Here is a 19,987-nt window from a genome sequence, read left to right as displayed (position 1 = left end):
CACTCACATGCAAAAGATGGACCTCCGGCAATGTGGTGGGAAATGAAAAAGGCGGGACAACTGTGACCTTCGGTGGTCATTATTGAGCAACACAAATCCCAGTATAAGGGAAAAATCATCTTATTGGATGTTTTTAGTCCTTACTTTGAAATGGAGCTGCTCTACAAGCGGACATAAGCTCATTGGCTAAGTTAAAGCTTGACGCAGAGTCAGAGATGTACAGTAGATTGGGCAGAGTATATAAGTATGTATGTTTTTCCGCTTTTAAGTTGAAATAAAAGGCAATTTTGCTTAGCATATGTGAAAGTACAGTGAAGGATGGCTAGACTCAGTAGGAATCAAACAACTTAAATAAATGGACACATCAAATGTGCCTTCTGAATTAGCTTATGGAAGCCTCTGCTGAATAACAAATCCCTCTCCACTCCTACTCAAACCAAGCAGGTCTGAGCATCACTGCTTTATTTTTAGCTAGGCTAGTGAGCAGGTAGCTTTTAGTATGTATTAGCTGGTGTGTTTACTATGAACTTGGGAAACCAGCTTTTTTTTGATGTGTGATAGTCTTTTTCATGTAACTGGTTTATTTTATAACTGGTCACAGCTGCTGTTTGCCCTGAAGAAAGGAATCTTTTACCAGGCATCTTTCAAACCTACAGGTGGTGAGTGATACTTTTAAAAACCTACCTAATTAAATGTCATTCTAGCCTTATCCGAGTTTCTGTTTATTTGAGACACTATCTCTGTGAATCCTCATAAATACAAAATTACTTGCACTCAGACAAGCACAAGCACACCAAGGATATGTTGTCCAGTTGTCAGGAAGAAGCTACAATTTGTCACACAGGGAACAGAGAATAGGACCTGGGAGAGATGGACATCTGGAATGAAAACAGAGAGAGGGAGGGGGAACAAAAGAGGGAAGGAAAATAGCGAGAAAGAGCATGACAGGAAATGAACACCTAGCTATAACACAGGCCCAGAGGGCATATAGCATTTAGCCATTTGTAATGTAAGCACAGAGACTCTCACTATCTGTGCAATGCAACAAGCTTGGCTGCATTCATTATTACAAACAACAAGGTGGTTTAGAGTATGACCAAGGCTGCTGGAGGGAGATTTTCACCTGCAACGAGCTAGTGTCGCAAGAAGCAGTGCAGCTGGGAATGTGCTTTATTCACGTGAATGCCACTTTGAACGAGGGGCAGTGATAGCAAAACATTATTAGTCCATATCGAATAAAGATAAGAAGCCTAAGTTACATCATTCTTTATACAGTAGCACACATTACTGAATTGTACACTTGCAATTTTAAGTTTAGTTTAACACTAGGTGGCAAAAAATTGCTGTTTTTTGGTTAAAATCCAAACATAAAAATTAACTTTGTAGCATTTAGAAAACATAAATATGCAAATTACCTACCAACTTGCACATTACACACAAAGGATTGTCATACAGCTTGTTCTGTCGAAGGCATCTTCCTGTTTAAAGGGAGTTCTTCCTCCTCACTTTTGCCAAATGTTTGCTGGTAGGGAATACTTGGGATCTTTCTCTGGGTCTGAGATATACACGTAAGATTTAATTGATGTATATTAAACATATAGTAAAAAGTTTAAATGTATAATGCTATAGAAGAAACATTATCAACATTTAATCTTTCCAGTAAGGAAAAACAGAAGAAGTGGGCTGTCGAAAAGAAATATAGACAGCCTTAGCTTGGATCATAAAATGTCTAAGCGAATATGCTTATTTTGAGATGTATACAGTCTTGTGCAAAAGTCTCAAGTCTTTTTTTTACCAACAGCCTGTTCCAAAAAACACATAATTTGTTCAAAATTCTTTCGCAACTCTCAGAAAAATGCCAGGGATGACACAGTTTGACAGACATAAAATAGCATTTCTGCACCAACACGATGATTCCCAAACAGGTATTAGTCGAAAACTTGGCATATCTCAGCATGGTGTGTAGTGTGTGCTTAAAAATTTTGACAAATGGACAAGCAGAGGGCAAAATAAGTGGCAGGCCTGAAAAGCTCCTTACAGCAGATGAACAGCATCTGAAAGTCGTGTCCTCAAAACAAAAAAAATGCTCAAAGTGGACCGGAGTGACGCAGATGGTCCTTTAGCTCAGCGGTCCCCAACCTTTTTTGCGCCACGGACCGGATAACAAGACTTTTGCACAGTCTTGAGATAGGTCAAACACACACCTATACAGATAGGTCAAAGACAAGTGTAAATTGGCTAACTGGTGAATGTAATGGCAGCTTACAGCAACTTTGCAGAATAAAATTTTTAAAAATGGTTGCCGCCAGTGCTACCCCTCAGCCTGCTGGCTATAGAGTCTGTAGGTGGGACAAATCCCAGGTCTCTGTAGATCTTAATGGAGTGCACATGAGCCTTAGTGACTTTATTAACCATATCATTTCAAAAATAAATGTCTAAGTAAGAACAAGCAATAAGACATGCTAAAAATCATAAGTAAGATAAACTACTGAGAATACTTTTATGTTTTATGTTTGTTATTATTATGGTAAGAATTACAGTTAGACATTCCTTCATGATCATAGGGTTTTTCGATTAACAGTCTACTCAACTAGAAATCATGTTAGCTTTTATAAGTTACATCAGTGGTCCCCAACCCTGGGGGCATTGACCTGTCTGTGAGTCGTTTAGCACCAGGCCGTGAGAGTTGAGGCTCGGGTGTGAAATTCATGGTTTTCAGGGTTTTTATTGGTTTTTAGCGTCATTTTTTAAATCCTTTTTATCGTTAACTTGGTTTCCCTGGGTCTTTTCCTGTGTATTACGAATAAATCTTCTTTTTTTTGTACTGGTACTGGTTTTATTTTGTTTGTTTTTTTATCTGCGACACCTTGTTTACGTCCAACGAAAATATTGTTGGACGTAAACCGGTCCGTGACGCAAAAGGACTGCTGAGTTACATGCTATGGAAAAAACATTCAAAGGTGAGTCACGACTGTGACTAATTAGATGAGCTATTATATGTATATTCATCAATTCTTAGACCCATTTTACTTATCCCAAGAAAGGCCTGAAGGTTCGTACGTGAAACACCTTTTTAATGTTATTTTTGCTGTGTGGTCATAAAATGAAAAGACATATTACTGGTATATTAGCCGTGTGTCATTTTACCTTAAACAACAGTTCTCGAGTTCTTGTGTTCACAAATTTGGATTTCCACGCTGCCCACTGAGCAGGATGACAGCAATACCTCAAGTCTGTCAGGATGAGGAGTAAAAAGTATTTATTCTCAGTTGTATTTATTAATTCTGACTAGTATCAGCACAACACAGCGCTTCAGTAGATTAGTTGATGGAACCTTGACTCAAAGGTCAGGGCACTGACAAAATAGCTAGCTATCATTTTTCTGTATAATGAGTATCGATGTCTAATTTAGCAATTTTTAATCTATTGGCCTAAGTCCAAACAGAAACTCAACCAAATTCCAGGGCTCAGTGTTCACTTAATTTTCTTTGTTTCACCCCGAGGCAAGATCTGAAGTTACAAAAAAAAAAAACTAGGATAGAAAACGGTGTAATAAAAAAGCATACTTGGAGGCAGTCCAATCAAAATGGATGACTAATTGCATTAATCAGCCTGTTAACAGAAAATGACCGAATGCAATGGTTTTAGCTGAATGTAATAATGAAACCCTTTAAATGTGCATACAGTAGCTCCACTGATTCAACCAGCAGAACAGTTAATCTGCTGCAGCACAGTTACTGTATGGCCTAGTTAGATAATATTTCAACCCATGTCAGGATCCACAGAGTGTTAAAATGTTCCGAACGTCTGTGTTAATATTTACAAAATGAAACTGTGTCACTGCTAAAAGGCATGTAATCTACTGCTTTTGCAGAATACTTCAAGCTGAACCATGACAAAGCTTGAGGGGGCGTGAGTGTTTCAAACCTTAACTTGTTCAGCAGTGTAAATCAACTTCTTTTTTTCTGTATGACTTTGCTTAAATTCATTTCTCATATGGCACGAGGACTCGAATTATGAAGCTGAACTGTTATTACTCTCGCATAAGAAGAAAGGACCAGAGGCAAAGTACAATGTAGATGAAATAAATTTAATTTAATTAAACTGTGGCCCGGTACAGAAACTGTACTCTAGAGCTTACACAAAGTACAACTCTGAGGAAACTTGGTTCAGAAAAAGGTCCGCTGTGTGTTTGAGTCACATTTGTAAAAACTGAAAAAAATAAAAATAACCTTTTACCCAACTGTAGTAGCGGGCATTTGGCTGGCATGGTCTGGCTTCCCTACTCATGCGTTACTACTCCCCAGTCACATTTATATGGGTTATATTATTTTTTTGGCCTACCACTTGATGTCTGAGTCTCATTTAGTAGTGAGTAAATTTCACAGCTGAACTTGTTGCACAGGTGGCATCTTATCACGGTGTCACGCTGGAATTCACTGAGGTGCAGAGAGTGACCTGTTCTTTCACAAATGTTTGCAGAAGCAGTCTGCATACCGAGTGCTTGATTTTATACACCTGTGGCCATGTAAGTGCCTACTGTATTATACTGTACTCAAATGTAACACTGGACCAGTACTAGAGATCCATATATGCCGGCTTTTAGACCCATCTTACAGGCGTATAGTTAACTCGAGGTGAAAATAATCAAGTTGATTAAACCAACTCTGATTAGCTTTTCTGGAACTCAAAACTCAGATTTTCTCATCTCAGAATTTACAGCTATACTAACTGTTTGTTAAACCTGCTAACCAGAACTCTATTTTTCTAGTTGTCCACGAATTTGCAGTATGTAAAAAACATAGATGTAGCTTCTGTATCAGAAAAATGAAGCAGATGTGGAATTGCCTTTCATCCTTCCCTCTTAAAGATGAGATTTGATGACCTCCCTGTACCCCTTGATGACGACTTCTGACACCTCAGTATCTATTTATTTTCAGTATTCTTCCAAGGCTAGCCCTTGAAAGCTTAACCCCAATTCCTTTTCCTTTCCTCCAGCGACTTCATGTGTAAGAAAATGAGTAAATGTAGCGTGTTTTACTTTAAATTTAGCATGAATGCTAAAAAGACACGAAAACTACCTTGTGATCAGGTCTACCATAAAAAATAAGTAACGTGCCCTTTTGACTATGCTTTGCACATCAAGATGATACAAATAACTACCTTCATGTCAGAACCCTGCCCACACTCTCTTCAAACCACTATTCTTGTTTTTCAGTGGAGAAGGAAACGTGCATCAGAAAGGCTCGGCAGTCTATTTGGCTTTCCTTTGGTGTCAACACAACATGCTGCTCCTGTGCTAGATAAATGTACAGAGTTGTGGCAGGCTGCAGATTTGGCAGAGAATATCTCATGGCTTTAGATAAAAATAAATAACAGTAGAAATACAGGGTGCATTTACTGCTGCTCTGAGTCTAAAGATGCTAGGGACACAAAAAAAGCGAAAGAGTGAAAATATGGCCCCGGGGAGAGGAAAGTGAGCAATATACGGGAGCTCAGTGGAGCCTGCTGTTAGAGCCACAACCTTTACACCGTCCTCCCCTGGGACTGGTCAGGTGATGCCTGGTATCAATATTTAACACGCTACATCCTGACTGGACTTATGGCCGCATCAGAGGGAGACAAATGCACAAAGGCACAAAGACACACAGGTAATGGCACACATGAAAGTGCATTACAAAAGGTTTGCACGTACGCATACACATAGTGGTGCTAAAAGGTCACAGTGAGGCTCCACATTTATCCTTTTGAACCAAGTTAACCGAGTCGCAACTGTAACGGGAAAACAGACATATTAATGCAACAATTTACTAAAAAAATTTTAAAAAATAAAATAAGATCAACATGAAATCTTTTAGGCAGCTGGAGGAATGATTTGTGATTTTTCTTTTTCATTTTTCACCACATAACAGTTGAACTGTTTAAAAAAAAAAAGCATCTATTAAATTTTTTTTGTCATTTTAATTTGGTAATTTCTATCAAGTCTTACCCAAAGGTCCATTCGGTGGCTATTTATGGTCATTTTACATGACTGTTCACTGGAACATCTCTGTGCTCATGTAGTAAGGAATGTGGTCTTTTTAAAAATTTATTTGTTTTTTAAACGTTATTTCTGTCTGATCATAGCAACAAGGGCAGTATTTGGATAAAAAGGTAGAATAAGTTACCAACTAATACTAGCTTGATGTAAGTTGCATCATAAATGGTAGAGGTACAATGCACGGACATATATCAGGTAATTAGATTATCCATAAAGGCCAAAAACATTTTTTTTAACAGACTACAATTATGCCTGTAATGCTGTAACACTGGCCATTTTAACATGAGACTCTACAGAGTTGACTCACTATTTGAAGAAGCCTCAAGTGGCTAATAGAAGAACTGCAGGTTTTCCTCACTTAAACATGAAGCTCATTTTTCATCTCTGGAGGCTGCTGCTTAGCTAAACCTTTTCCCCCCTGTTCTGCATTCCTATTCACAATCATGAGCTTGATTTGTCTTTATATTAGTCAACACTGCTCTCACTGTGAATTCAGACCAGGTCTCCCTATCGTGCTGCATACCCTGTCTAAAGTTGAGTAATGAGTAATCCTGTTAAATAACAGTGATCTCAATGCTGATTAAAATAATCGTGATTTTCATGATTAGGACTTTTGCCATAACAGAGCTGCCCTATTTTAATGCAAAAAAAAAAGGATAAAATCCCAATTAAGTGTTAAATTTTAGCAGAGACGGTGAATTAGAATAAGGACAAATCGTTTCTTTGCTGATAAAGATCAGATAATAAGACAGGAATCTTGAGAAGTGCTTTTAAAAGGAAAAACAACAACAGACTGACATCATCGTTCTGGCCTGTAGACATACGCAAACTGCTGCATTTTTTCATTATAAAAATGGGTAGAAGTGACAGTGGAAATGATCATTAGTTGTAGTCATGCTTATGATTTGTCATTCTGATTTTCATGCTGGTTATTACATAATTAATCTTGTTGTTTAACTAAATGAGTCACTGATGTGGAAAAATATTTAGTTTTATAGCCTCTAGCAAAAGTAAAAAGTCCAGTTAAGTGCTGTCACCCAGTTCTTTGTGATCCTGAATTTCTCTGACTCCCATCCCTTCTGTAATTTGTGCAATCAGCCATGCCTGTCCCATCAAAACGGCATCACACTCAGCTGCGCATTACTGTCCTGTTGGACTGTTTGCTCAGTCAAAGCAGGACTTTGAAGGCTTCCTCTTAAGTTAATGGCCCAGTTAAGGAAGCGACGCCTGCTGTTTTTAGATGCTGTCCAGAAAACGATGCTGACAGGAGCCTTGTTTTACCTCATTTCATCTCATTTGAAGCTCATGTCCTCATTATGTCAGCGCTGCGATGGAGCTGTAAATAAAGGTGGAGGAACAGACAACAAGAGACAGAGGTAAAAGAAGAGACTTTGTGTCCTGTGGCTTTCAAAATACAAAGGCTTCAATCAGGATATGAGCTCTAATTTGCCAGGACCTGTCAAGCTGGTGCAATCGCTCACACTCTGAAATGCACACACAAACACACACACGCCATCTATAAAAACACAAGGATGCACAAAGACGGAGCCAAGAATGCAAGTACCCCAGGGCACTGCTGTACATATATATATATATATATATATATATATATATATATATATATATATATATAAGTAAGTATATATAAGTATATATAAAAGTGTGAGGGTTTTGTTATGTTTCAGTGCCTTGTTCCCGTGCCATGGCTTCGTTGTTTTAAATCTCTCAGTGTGTTAGCCCGTGTGTCTTCTAACCATTCTGATTTCCACTGTTTTCATTGCCTCACTAAGCTCCAGCAGATGTTTCTCTGCTTTTCTAAAGACCTTCTCAGCAGCCTGGGCGGAATATCAGAATACCTCTTCCTAATCCACTTTACCCACTAATCCCTGCTCCGTAGACCTGTTGGCTTGCTTTTTATACAACACTAGTTCTTTCTCGCTCTCTCCACCATTCACCGGGGGTCTTAGTGAGATCACTATCGAGGAAACCGGCAGAATTAGTTTGCGTCAACGGGCCAGGGGAGGGATCTTGCTGAAGCTTGATTTACTGATATTCAGAGGAAGTGGAATTGATCGGAGGCTGAGGGGCCCGGTCCACTGTCTGCTGGGGCTTTACAGGAGTGAGTTAACGTTTCCCATTCCACTGTTGGCCCACCGAAGGGATGGGGACTGGATTTAGCTGCCTGACAAAAGCTTGAGAGGGCTGTGATATGTCATCTGCTGCTGTGGGATACAAGGGGATATTCACAGACACAGTGTAAATAAATGCAAAAGGAACAGCTAGTGCTGGAGACGCAGCACAGACAACCCACATCCCACAAGGCTGAATGAATGAATGACTGGAGGGTGAGATTTGATTCAGGTGACTGGCAGTGGGACATCTGCAGGAGGAGAGGGACAGAATTAAGCTAACTGGTGCATTTCAGTGCTTGTATTCTCCGAGCACATGTAGTCAGGGGGGCAGAATCTACGGACTGAATCACTCAGTAGAGGTTGACAAATGGCCAACCTAATTTTTCTGGTCAAGTGTCCTAACTGCTGCAGCCTGAGGAGGACTTGGCTGGACTCCACCCAAAAGTGTTTGTAGCACTCATTTAAACACCATTATTTCCTGTAGTGCAGCGGTAGCAGACTCATTGTAGTTCATGGGCTCAGTTTGTCTCAAGTAAGCCAGACCAGAAAAAACATCACCAAGAAACGCTCCTTTCATGTTTCCTAAAATCGGACCTTTTATGCCTGTCTGGATTTTCTATTTCTGTCTCACTTTGTCTGCTAGGTTTCCTACATTTTCTACTTTCTCTAACAAATGTCCGTGATGCTGGTTATGAACAATAAAAATGAAACACTAGACCAGAAAACAGGACCCAGGCAAGTTTTCCAGATTTAATATGATTCAGTTTTATTCATACAGTTCCAAATCACAGCAGCGATTACCTCAAGGTGGTTAATGTTGTAAGGTAAAGACAAAAATGCAGATAATTCCACATGTCAGGATGATATGGTGGCCCTGAGAGGCCAAACGGACTGCAACTTAAGAAAACACCAGCAATAAGAAAAACACTGCAAAAGCACACAAACACAACGGAAATAGGAAAAACGACAATGGAAATAGGAAAAAACAAAAGAAATAGGAAAAATGAAAACAGAAATAGGAAAAAACAGATTTCCAAAAGCACAAGGGAAGTGTTTCTGGGGGACAATAACCCGACGGACCAGTTGCAGGAACCCAAAACATAGAAGGTGTGTTTCTATCATGATTCATATAATACTGATGACGGATTTTTGGGCTAATAGGCTAACACACTTACCTCTCATCTTTTCTTTCCTCACAAAGATAGATCCTCCACTTCTTTTAAGTGTCTCCCAGCGCAATTCTTCGCATATTTTGGTTCCTGCAACTCGTCCGTCGGGTTATTGTCTCCCCAGAAACACTTCCCTTGTGCTTTTGGAAATCAGTTTTTTCCTATTTCTGTTTTCGTTTTTTCTGCTCAGTTCTCACACAGCGGCTCAGCTACGCTCCAATCCCTCCATATTGTGGCCAATCACATGCGAGGATATAGGATAATATCATTATGTGAAAACAGAGAGGGTGAGAGATGCGACAGTCAAGTGGAGCGTGCGTCTGTCCTCTCATTAAGTGAGTGAGACAGTAGACAGCGGTGAGGAGGGCTGTGTGAGTGCATCGCAAAAACACATAAACATGCCTGACACTGGTCTCGATACCCTCTGGTCTTGGTATTGTCTAGGTCTTGGTTTAGACAGTCTTAACTACAAGTGTAGCAGGTGGGTGATAACTGAAGAGGAGCAGGTGGGTCAGCCAGGTATCACACTCCAGAGAACTACTGGCTGTGTCCATTCATACACGGGGCCTTTTTAAAACAGGAATTTTCTGCTTTGGTTTTGAGGAATAGTTCTCATGAAAATGCAAAGAAAAATCTCAACAAAGTCTGGCTCAGACTGGTGACTCCTTCTTCATGCCGTAACTAAATGGACTGGTTCTTATGTAGAGCTGTTCTACTCTAGTTGAGAAATCAAACCACTTTATTCAACATGCCTCATTTACCCAAGCACTTTTTTCTATATCTAAATGCTTTCTAACATTCACACTCCAATGATGGGAGCAACTCAGGACACAGTATCTTGTTCAGGGAAACTCTGGCATGCAGACTGGAGCAGCCAGTCTGACCTCCTGAGCCACAGCTTCCCCACTGTAGTGGGGACATGCACCGTCAGGTTTTTTTTTTTAATTCTCATGTTTAGTTGTGAGCAATAGTGATCATTTGTTGTCTCACAACCATTTGAATGTAATTTATGTGAAACCTGGAATAAAAGAGCTGCTGAACCTGGAGCAAAAAAACTGAATTTCTGTTACATTTGTTCCCCAAGCAATTTGGCGTCCTTCTTTGCGTGCTTTAAACATCACATGGGTTTGCTCATTGAGCCATATTGTGTTATCATGAGGTTAAATCCTGAGCTGGCTCTGCCATACTTGTTATGGTTGACTGCAACATAGGAATATGTTATTGTTGTTGTTTTTAACAATCAAATTTTATATCCAATGATGACACATTACACATTACATTTTTACCTGTTTTTTGTCCTCAACTTACAAACTGATCACAACTGAGATGTAGACGGTTGTTTGGTTTAACAGGTGGCCTCCATCTGTTACATACTAAAACTAGTGATGAGGACTACTTTGAGAGAATTTGAGGTTTGGGACACCCTCAGCTCACACAAGGAAACTATGAGGTTTAGAAAATAAATGGAAAAAACAAGTTAATAATTCAAGGCCAACAAGCACAAAGTTAAATTCAAGTACTAAATTTTGTATTGCATGTTCTAGTCAAGTCATTTATTAACTGGCTGCCCTGCCAAAGACATTTATACTATAGCTTTACCTAATAGTTTTGGATCTAGTTGAGATTGGGGAGGATAGAAACATGTTACCAGTAAAAAGTCCAGGCAAAACCTTGTGACAGATTCATGGTTGGGCCCCACTTGTCCTGAGAGAGAAATCAATCAGAAGGTCAAGTCAGTAATAAATTGTTATGAATAATAAGCTGAATCCTGTGAGGGAGCATTTCTGTCCTGTAGAGCTGTCTGTCAGGACGTGACCCGAGGACACAGGGGCTCACTAAATGGTTTGCTAAGTATGAAAATCATCTGAATTATATTCCACGGTCTTCACAATCAATAGAGTATCAACCAAAACTGAACTACCTGCTGCCCTACACAACCGTCTTTCTGGGAATACTTTTTGAAATAGTAGCACTCATTCCTCCAGTGGAGTTACACAAACTCGGCAAATGAATTACAAAGCACTTTAAAGCTCGTCTCATGGCACAAGGTAGACTAACAATTTACCAACACACTTTACACTGGTTTTCCTTTTATTGACTCACCACTCTGTAGATTTAAGTTAGTGTTGACTTGTTACCTTTTTTGTTTTGTTGTTGACCCTTGAGTTCTTGCTTCTGATGACACAGCTTTCAGGAACATTAGCTGAGTACTTGAGGTTTCTATATTTGCTTGTCTTTTACTGATTGCCTGAAAATAGCTGCTTTTCATAGTTACCTTTTGTGACATGTGGCAAATAAGTGATTTACAGTAACACAGCCTAGCAACAGTGATGGGGGCAAAAGCGAGGGCAGTTGCTGCCTAAATTTTCATCTTCTGCCTGTTTCCTCAGGTCCTTCGGGAGAAATTGCATTCAGATGTTTCCAAACTTCCCCTGCAGAATAAATGCAACGCAATCAAATGTAAATGTTAACATCTCATAGCAATTAGCCACAGTATATTTCTGCTCAAATTTGAGCAATGAAAGATGAATGGTTCAACTAAATTTATCCCATCTTTTGTCGAAATTAAGCAGAATGAGATATCAAAACAGCCGATAGCTGGAACTTCAGGGTTTAAATGCCAGTATGTTCTGCATATCAGAGTAATCTGTAGGTTTTCTGTTTGTACCATGCTATTTTCTCACTTGTCTCTTAGCAACAGGCACTTTGTCAGCCGTGTCAAAGCATTCAGTATGAGGTGTTACGACAAGGTGTGGGCAGCCGACATGTCTTTAACGGAGGAAGTTTGATTCTCTGAGGTTTTAATCCTCATTAGAGATCAAAAACAAGCAAGACAACACTCCCAGTTAACTTCATCACCAGCTGACACGGGCTTCTTTCCAGCAGAGTTGCTTATGAGTCACAGAAGTCCATTTTTGATTTAAGGTTCTGAGGAAGTTACCGTGGTTCAAACCAACATCATTATGCTCATTTCTAGATGTATTACTCATGATAAATTACGGGATAGTATGCTACTTAGTAATTTATGGTAGCATAGATTCATAGTGTACCTGCCACGATCTCCCATGACTGAATAATAATTATTCATTTTATTGCCGTATAAAATAAAGCAATGAATCACATTTATCTCAGTCTCAGTCAACAAAAGATGGTAACAATTATACCTACATACATTTTGGGGGAAATTCACAGTTAATAATAACTACATCAATAGCTACATCAATGTTTTCAAGAACTAAAATGTACAAATTGCACTTTAAGGTTGTTCAAGTTTTCCAGGCAGCTACATTCAGTCCACAAACTGGCCCGTATAACGCTGACCCTCATACAGATGTTTATGCATGACCCCTGATTCGTTAAGAACTACCAACAAATGGCTAATCTAGCACCAGTGATGGACTAGGCCAACCCCAAATTACTGATATACTTGTCCAGTTGCCCAGTATTTCACCTCCTAGTGCTGTCTCTCTTCTAAAGTCATAGAAAAAAAGAGCAGGGGCAAAAAACATGACAGATGAATTGCAGAGAACCACCTGAGAGTAGTGTTGAAGCAATCAGGCTTTCATGGAAACACGTATAGGCGGTTTTTGATATACCAATTTCCAAAGGCTCATATATTCAAAGTGTCCATTGTACCCCTCCATCCTGACAGTAAGGAAATTGGCAAGTGACTGAATAAAACTGGAAACTTCCTTCGATCCTAAAGTACTCCTTGAAATCACTTTACTACAATATTCTGAAAAATACCACCCATTTTGTTCTCAAACACAAGCCGAATGGCAGTCTAACTTTAAGAAAAAAAATGTGTGCAAAGAAAGTTATGTAAGTTAGCGGAAATTTAAATTGTTAAGTGTAGAAATGTTGTCGAACAATGCAAAAGAAAGGAATCTGATAACCTTCCTTGCAGTTCTATACATAACTTTTTCATGTGGATACTTTTTTACTCTGAAACAATGCTTACTTCAAGCCAACCATTGCAAGGACACCTTTTTCATATTTCAGTCTTTCCATTCATTTGAAACTCACTCAAAATTTCATTTGACAGTTGGACCGAGGCAGAACTGGTGAGAGGGACAGAGACTGGCATCTGACAGGCGGTGATGGACCAAGATCCCAGAGAGAGGCAGAGGGTGAGGAGGAAAAGAAGGGTGGAGGGATGACGAAGCTGAGAGGCAGATGGAGACTCAGCTCTTGCGCTCTCTCCCTGGGGAGACAAACAGCCGATCTGAACTACAGAGAGAAAGTGATGGAAATAAAACAGAGGGAGAGGGAATATAAAGAAATGCCAAGTGATTTTTTTCTCTTTTTTTTGAGTCCCCGGTATCTTATACTAAACATTTATACTAAACATTTCAGCAAACTACAATAGTTTTCTACCTGTAAAATAGTCACTCAGAAGATAAAAGGTGAAAGAAAGATCCAAAGATTAGTTGTGCTGTTTTTAATAAAATATGGTGCTATGGCTCTCAGGCATCTCCGAAAACGTTAGAGCACTTATGCAAATATGTGATGTCTTGATGAATCGAGCAGATATTTGAAGTTTACACAGCACCATTCTCGCATGAAAATATCTTAAAAGTTTATTTTGTGATCCAGAAAGAGTAATATTTCAAACTCCGCCACTCTGTGTTCCTCCGCCACTGCCTCATTTGAGTTTTGGACGAAATGGATTCTGGGATATTGCATTTTGTCATTTCGAGCTGATTGGAGACAAGAACAGCCAATCAGATTTTTTTGCATCCAAGTCTGTGATTGGCTGGTTTTGTGGCACAAATATAACGGTGTAGAGAAAGAGTTGAGCGCGCACGGGCAGAAATGTTGAGAGCGCGAGCAACACATTGCGAGCGAGCGCAAATGAAAAAACTGAGCGAGAGGGGCTGCGAGAGGGGCTGCTGTTGTGTGTGTGTGGATAATAGCAAACACTGAAATACATTTTTTGCACGCAGGAATGAATTTTGTTCACTCAAATTCAGCTTTTCTTCGCTCAAAATAAATTTCTCCTCAAAATACAACACTTGCACCTGCAAACTTTTTTTTACGTGCGCTCAGAATAGTGGCACAAAAATAACGCCATAGTTGGGGAATACACATCTTTCCTGAAGACTTATTGAAGGTTGCCAACCGGGCTCTAGAGCCCATGTGACTGAGGCATTATAGGGATTCCTGTAAAATGTGTAAAAATAACAATTTGTTTGACCTCACAGCAACACAGTGAATCTTCACAGAGCTGCTAACATGGCATAACTCTTAGTCTCGTTCTGTTGTTTGACTAAATTTGCCCCTTTAAGGTATTTTTGGGGCTTCTGTAAGAGTGGAATTTGAGAGAGGACACACATGTGGAAAATAATGAAAAGCAATGATGTGTTTTACAACTGCAAGCAAAGGGAGAAAAGATGAAAAAAATATGAGGACAGAAACTGACAATATAAAGGAAAAGAGAACTAAAAGAAGACACAAAGGAAAAACAAAGCAAAGGCAAAGAAAGAGGAGGGTTGAGCACAGGCTTCCACTGAATGGTAATTAAAGGGGAAAATGTCATTAATTAGCAAACAGGCCAGCTGTGGCGCTCTTTAAAGCTCTGCTTCCTAACATTAAATATAGATTACAGGACATGCAGAACACACACACACATACGTAGAGACAAAATAACAGTGATGCACAGATCTAATTAGTGGGATTGATTTTCTCTAACCCCAGTGGAGAGACAGCAATAGGAGAGTGAGATTCTCCAAATGCCACTCCTCTGCAGGAATCCTCTCACTCTGGGGGTATGAAATGAAAGACAAACTGACAGAAAAAAAGAAAGAAATGGGAGAATGGTGAGAAGGAAAAGGGGAAGATAGGCAGGCAGCTGTCGGTAGACAGAAAAAGCAGTAAGGAAATAAATAAAACCAAGAGGGAAGAAAGTTGGGAGGGGAGAGCAGGAGGAAGACTCAGAGTGCCCTTTAGATTACATGAGTGCGGGGAATAGACCTCACAGCCATGACTTATCAGTGATTTGGCCAAAAGTTTTACATGATACTCCAAATTATTATTTCTCAGTCATCAAGGTAAGGTTTTAATCAACGGTAAGATATATCCTTATCCCTAAAAGCCAAGTCTTTACCCTCCAGCTATCTGTTAAAATGATATCGTCATAACCATCAGATGTCCTCAGAGTGATGGTTGTCAAACTAGGATAGTAAAATACTCCCCCTCACACACAAACATATCATCACAATGAAAGGAATGGTGGCTGGTAAACACAAAATTTGGAGTTCTGCAGCACTTTCTGAATTTATTTTTTTTACTAAACTCTAACAGCCACTAAAGATAATTTGACCTTTTAAGCTTACTAAGGTGAATACTAAAGTGAATACTTACTAAAGTGTGTTAAATGAGATGCAGAAAATCTACAAGAACAAAGACATCTTTTTTCTTTTACCAACTTTCTGTATATTATTTGCACAAACAGCAACAAAAGTGTTTACAATGAGAACTTTTTCCTCTGAGTCATCCCAGGCCGCTCCCTTCTTGTTGTCTGTCAATGCGATGGGATGCTAAACAACCTCCCCTTTCCCCTCTGCAGCATAACAATCTGCTGAAAATAGCCTCCTATTTACAACGGTATTAATAGTATTTCCACTGCTCTCATACAGTTGAAGGGCATTTGTTTGTGTTATTAATAGTTAGGCCTTTGCTGGTTCTGCTTAGATGCTTGGTAAATAAACCCAATCTCTGTGTTAACTGCTGTGAGACTTTGTATGTTCAAACAAATACACGCTGTGCCCAATTTTTTGCACTGTGTGCTCAAAATCCAGCAGCCAATTGTGTGTGTGTTATCAACACAGCATTTCAGTCCATTCAGGGACTTTCAAATGACACCAAAAATATTGCTGAAGACATCTATCAGTCATTAAATGAATAGTGACATGAAGTACGTGGAAAACAAAAAGCAGACATAGACACATTATAAATGGCAGCTTTTGTAGATGTAGATGAAAACCTGTGACACTGGGTTTTACCTTTTATGTACGTGCATTAACACATACATAAAAGGGAATGAAGACAGAACACGTTTTTTCTTGGTTTCTATAAAAAATAATGGTGAAAAATGGCAGGAATGGCATCATTTGGCAAAAGAGATGTACTAGAAATGATCTTGAGCACAAAGAAACTTTTTCTGTTTTACTGTTTGTCCAACACATGGTAGATAAATATAGATATAGAATGGTACAGGAACATAGCAGCAGTTCAGTGTTGCTGTATTTTCACATAGCAGAGCTCAAGATCAGATAAATGACTAACATGCAGATGTTTAGCAGGTATAATATTAAAATTAAGCATGTTAGCACGCTAATATTTGGTAATTAGCATAAGTGATGCGTTTGCTAAACAGCTGAGGCACATTGGAATGTCATAAATCTTGCAGGTATTTTCACAACAATAGTATCACATACACATTCAAATTTTGACTAATGGGTTGATCCGGGGTTACAAGATTAAACCAGTGTAAAAAATTACCCTTAAGAAAAATCCAATAAAAACAAAGCTACGTATATAAAAGATGGGCATAGGGTCTGTGTTTGCAGCCAGTGCATATATTTACCTGCAAAATACCCAGACTATGGCCTCACTGAGCTACAGTCATAATTGCTAATTTTAACTTTTATTTAATGCAGCATAGACTTGTTTGTTTTGTTTTTTCAAATTTGTCATTTGTCAAGTCATCATCATATGCATGCAGTGTCTTTACTTATGAAGTGTGGGTTTAAAAAAGAAACTAAAATAGCACCTATCTAGTTCAGTCATGTGACTGTTTCAACATTTAGTTATGGTTTTCACTTCCTGCTTTATATTATGATAGTTTGTTGTCTCTAGTGTCTTGTGTTTATTTTTCCCCCTCTGTTTTATTTTCTTTGATTATCTTTACCTATCCAGCGCCCGGGGAGCAGTGTGTAGGGACAGCATTGCTCAGAGGTACCTCAGAGCAGCCGTTCAGTGGATTCGACCCCCGACCTTCTGATCATGGGGCAACCACTCTACCATGTGAGCTATCCGCAAAATGCACGAGTCAACATTGTATTCTTTATGATTTGACTGGTCATCACTGATCACTCACAGAAAACACACAGGACAATAGTTACCAGAAGTTACAAGTTACACTCCTATCAGTGGTTGCTTTTGATATGCTAAGTGTTTTCACAGATCTAGAGAAAACAGTTTTCCTACAACGCACCCTGAATGTGCAATAATTTGCAGAAAGACCTAAACTGAAACATACCTATATCTCTTGGTGAATTTACAACCATCATAAGCAATGTGGTGAAGGACACATTCTTGAAAAGCCACTAGAGTATTATGTTGTGGGTATTTGTATGTATTTTATGCATTTTATGTTATATTGAGGACATTTTTGAGATTTGTTTCTGGTTGTTAGCTTGGTCAGGTTTCTTTTGTAAAAGAAATTTGATATCAATGGGGCTTATTGCTTAAAAAAATGGACAAATAATGAAATAAAGACAAGTTTCAAACATACGCATGGATCATCTCTACAAACACCTGAAAAAAACCCAAACCTTCAGCGTGGGCATTAAGGTGAAGCATCAAGTAAGTTTTGCAGTGTGCCATAGGACATAAGGAATAAAGATTAATCCCTCATACGTGGAGATCTTAGGCACTACAGAATAAAATTACTCCTCCCTCAGTTAAAGTATGTTTTCACTCCCAGAAACATTATTGACAATTCCTGGGTACAAGATAATTCTTTCTTTAATATGCTACTCAAACCAGGTGATTGCATGCAAGTGTTTCTGTATGTGTGAGAGTGTGAGAGAGTGTTGGTGGTAGCGCAGTAGCTCCCAGGCTAACAGACTCTGGTGCACTGTGGGAAAACAGGAGGCTTTTGTCTTCTTTCATGGTTTACAGCACTCTTTCGCTGCTCTATCGATCCTTCCCTCCATCTCTCCCACACACTTGGCCCCATCCCCATACCACCACGGTGATGTGTGTGAGTGTGTGGGAGAGGTACAACTCGGTTTTTTCCATCTCTTGCATGCTCGCTGCTATTTACCTCTCAGAAATAGTTTCCCATTGAACAAGATAGCACTCAGTAATGTGCAGGCTTAAACAAAGAATAAAACTTTGCTCATTAATCTTTAATATCACAGTTTATATGTGTGTTATTACAAAGAAGCTGGCGCTAGGGTAATGATCACAAGGTTCACAAAGTCAGTATGGTGTTTTATTTTTCTTTTATTACCACATTACCAATATCTCTGGTGTTATAGTCTAATAGGTCACCAAAATGATTGTGCTTTTAGCACCTTGAAGCATGACTGTGCACAAAATATTCTAGGCCAATCCATTTATCCATTTAGGAGAAAATGTGTTAAACAATTGAACAGAGAGATAAATAGAAGAGGAAACATTATGTCCTCTGCAGGCAGTAAATAAGAGAGAAAAACAAGCTACTGGTGGTCAAGGTTATTTAACAAACAAAATGGGAAAGTACACATGTAAACATTACTTGTCAACTATGATGCTGTGAGATTATTATATTATCTTATGCCATGTTATACCCCTGATTAAGATTGTGAAATTATTATGTAGTTTTAGTTTGCATTATTCTCCTGAATTAGAAGAAGGTGATAACTATTACATTTGTTAAACTGATTTGTATTAAATTAGACTGCTGATTTATTGTGAATGGATGATATTGTTTTATGATGCATTATACTGCTGAGTTATAAGAAATACTGTTTTCAGAGAGTCATCGCCTTATTTGTCTGATTAGAAAAGAACAGAACATACTGCATAGGAAGGCAAGGTCATAACTTGGGCTCACTGAGAGAGAGAAAGAATGTGGATGTTTGGGTTTTTACGATTAGGTGGGGGCCACTAGAGGCTATAAGAGTCTGAGTAACCCTCCACCATTTGTAGATTTGCTGTGACCCTCTGCATGCATGTCTCCCCATCCGGATGGTTTATGCTCATAAAGTGTTGAATTGTATGGAATAAAGGTTTGTTGATTGAGCATTTATACACCGAGTATTGCCCTTCCTTCAGCCCAAAGATCAAAAGAATTGGGAGGATTTAACAATGCTTATATTGAACATCCGTTGCTTATGAAAAGCATAATCTTAGCGAAAGACAGTTATGTAAGTTCAATATTTAACCTGTTTCTCTCCACCGAGAAGTATTTTGGGGGTTATAAGATTCACTTTAGTATTTATGTACCCAAATTAGTCCCTCAGTTTCAACAAATGTATTTTTTAAAAACAGAAATGCACGTGAAACTGATTTTTTATTGAATTTCCTCTTTCAACGTGTGTGCGTCAATTGCTGTAAAAAGTGTGTTTATTTCTATGCATACAAAACCACATACATTGAAGGTCATGAAGGAAGAAAATACTTCCACTACTTTCAAATGCAAAATACTAACCACAGTACTTCCACAACTGCAGTGAACTCTGTCCAATAAAATCTTTATAGAATTCCAACATTTTCTATATGAATCGTTAACAAAAAGGGAGTTTGTCCTATAAATACTGGTACTGTGTTTTCATCAGCTACTTCATTAAATAGGACTGGCTTATAATGTCATTTCCTTGGCCTCAAAATATGAAACATTTTAAATAAAAACAGAAACTTATCGCTAACTAGCC

At 38.8% G+C, this 19,987-nt stretch overlaps 2 long non-coding RNA genes across 2 annotated transcripts; one reads left to right on the top strand and one right to left on the bottom strand.

Annotated features, from left to right (window-relative positions):
* Positions 1-8,918: 8,918 nt before the first annotated feature.
* Positions 8,919-14,401, bottom strand: LOC146369471 (uncharacterized). Its single transcript, XR_014797442.1, has 3 exons — positions 13,719-14,401; positions 13,368-13,571; positions 8,919-11,773 (listed from the first exon to the last, which is right to left on the bottom strand). It is a non-coding gene; the product is annotated as an uncharacterized LOC146369471 (long non-coding RNA).
* LOC146369470 (uncharacterized) lies at positions 13,386-19,362 on the top strand. Its single transcript, XR_014797443.1, has 2 exons — positions 13,386-13,471; positions 17,262-19,362. It is a non-coding gene; the product is annotated as an uncharacterized LOC146369470 (long non-coding RNA).
* The last annotated feature ends 625 nt before the right edge of the window (positions 19,363-19,987 follow it).

The sequence above is a fragment of the Perissodus microlepis genome, chromosome 17 (genome assembly GCF_051167445.1).
Source record: "Perissodus microlepis isolate ML-2025 ecotype Zambia chromosome 17, ASM5116744v1, whole genome shotgun sequence".
Lineage (NCBI taxonomy): Eukaryota > Metazoa > Chordata > Actinopteri > Cichliformes > Cichlidae > Perissodus > Perissodus microlepis.
The sequence above is the reverse complement of the archived record's forward strand: the minus strand, read 5'-3'. Positions and strand labels throughout refer to the sequence as shown.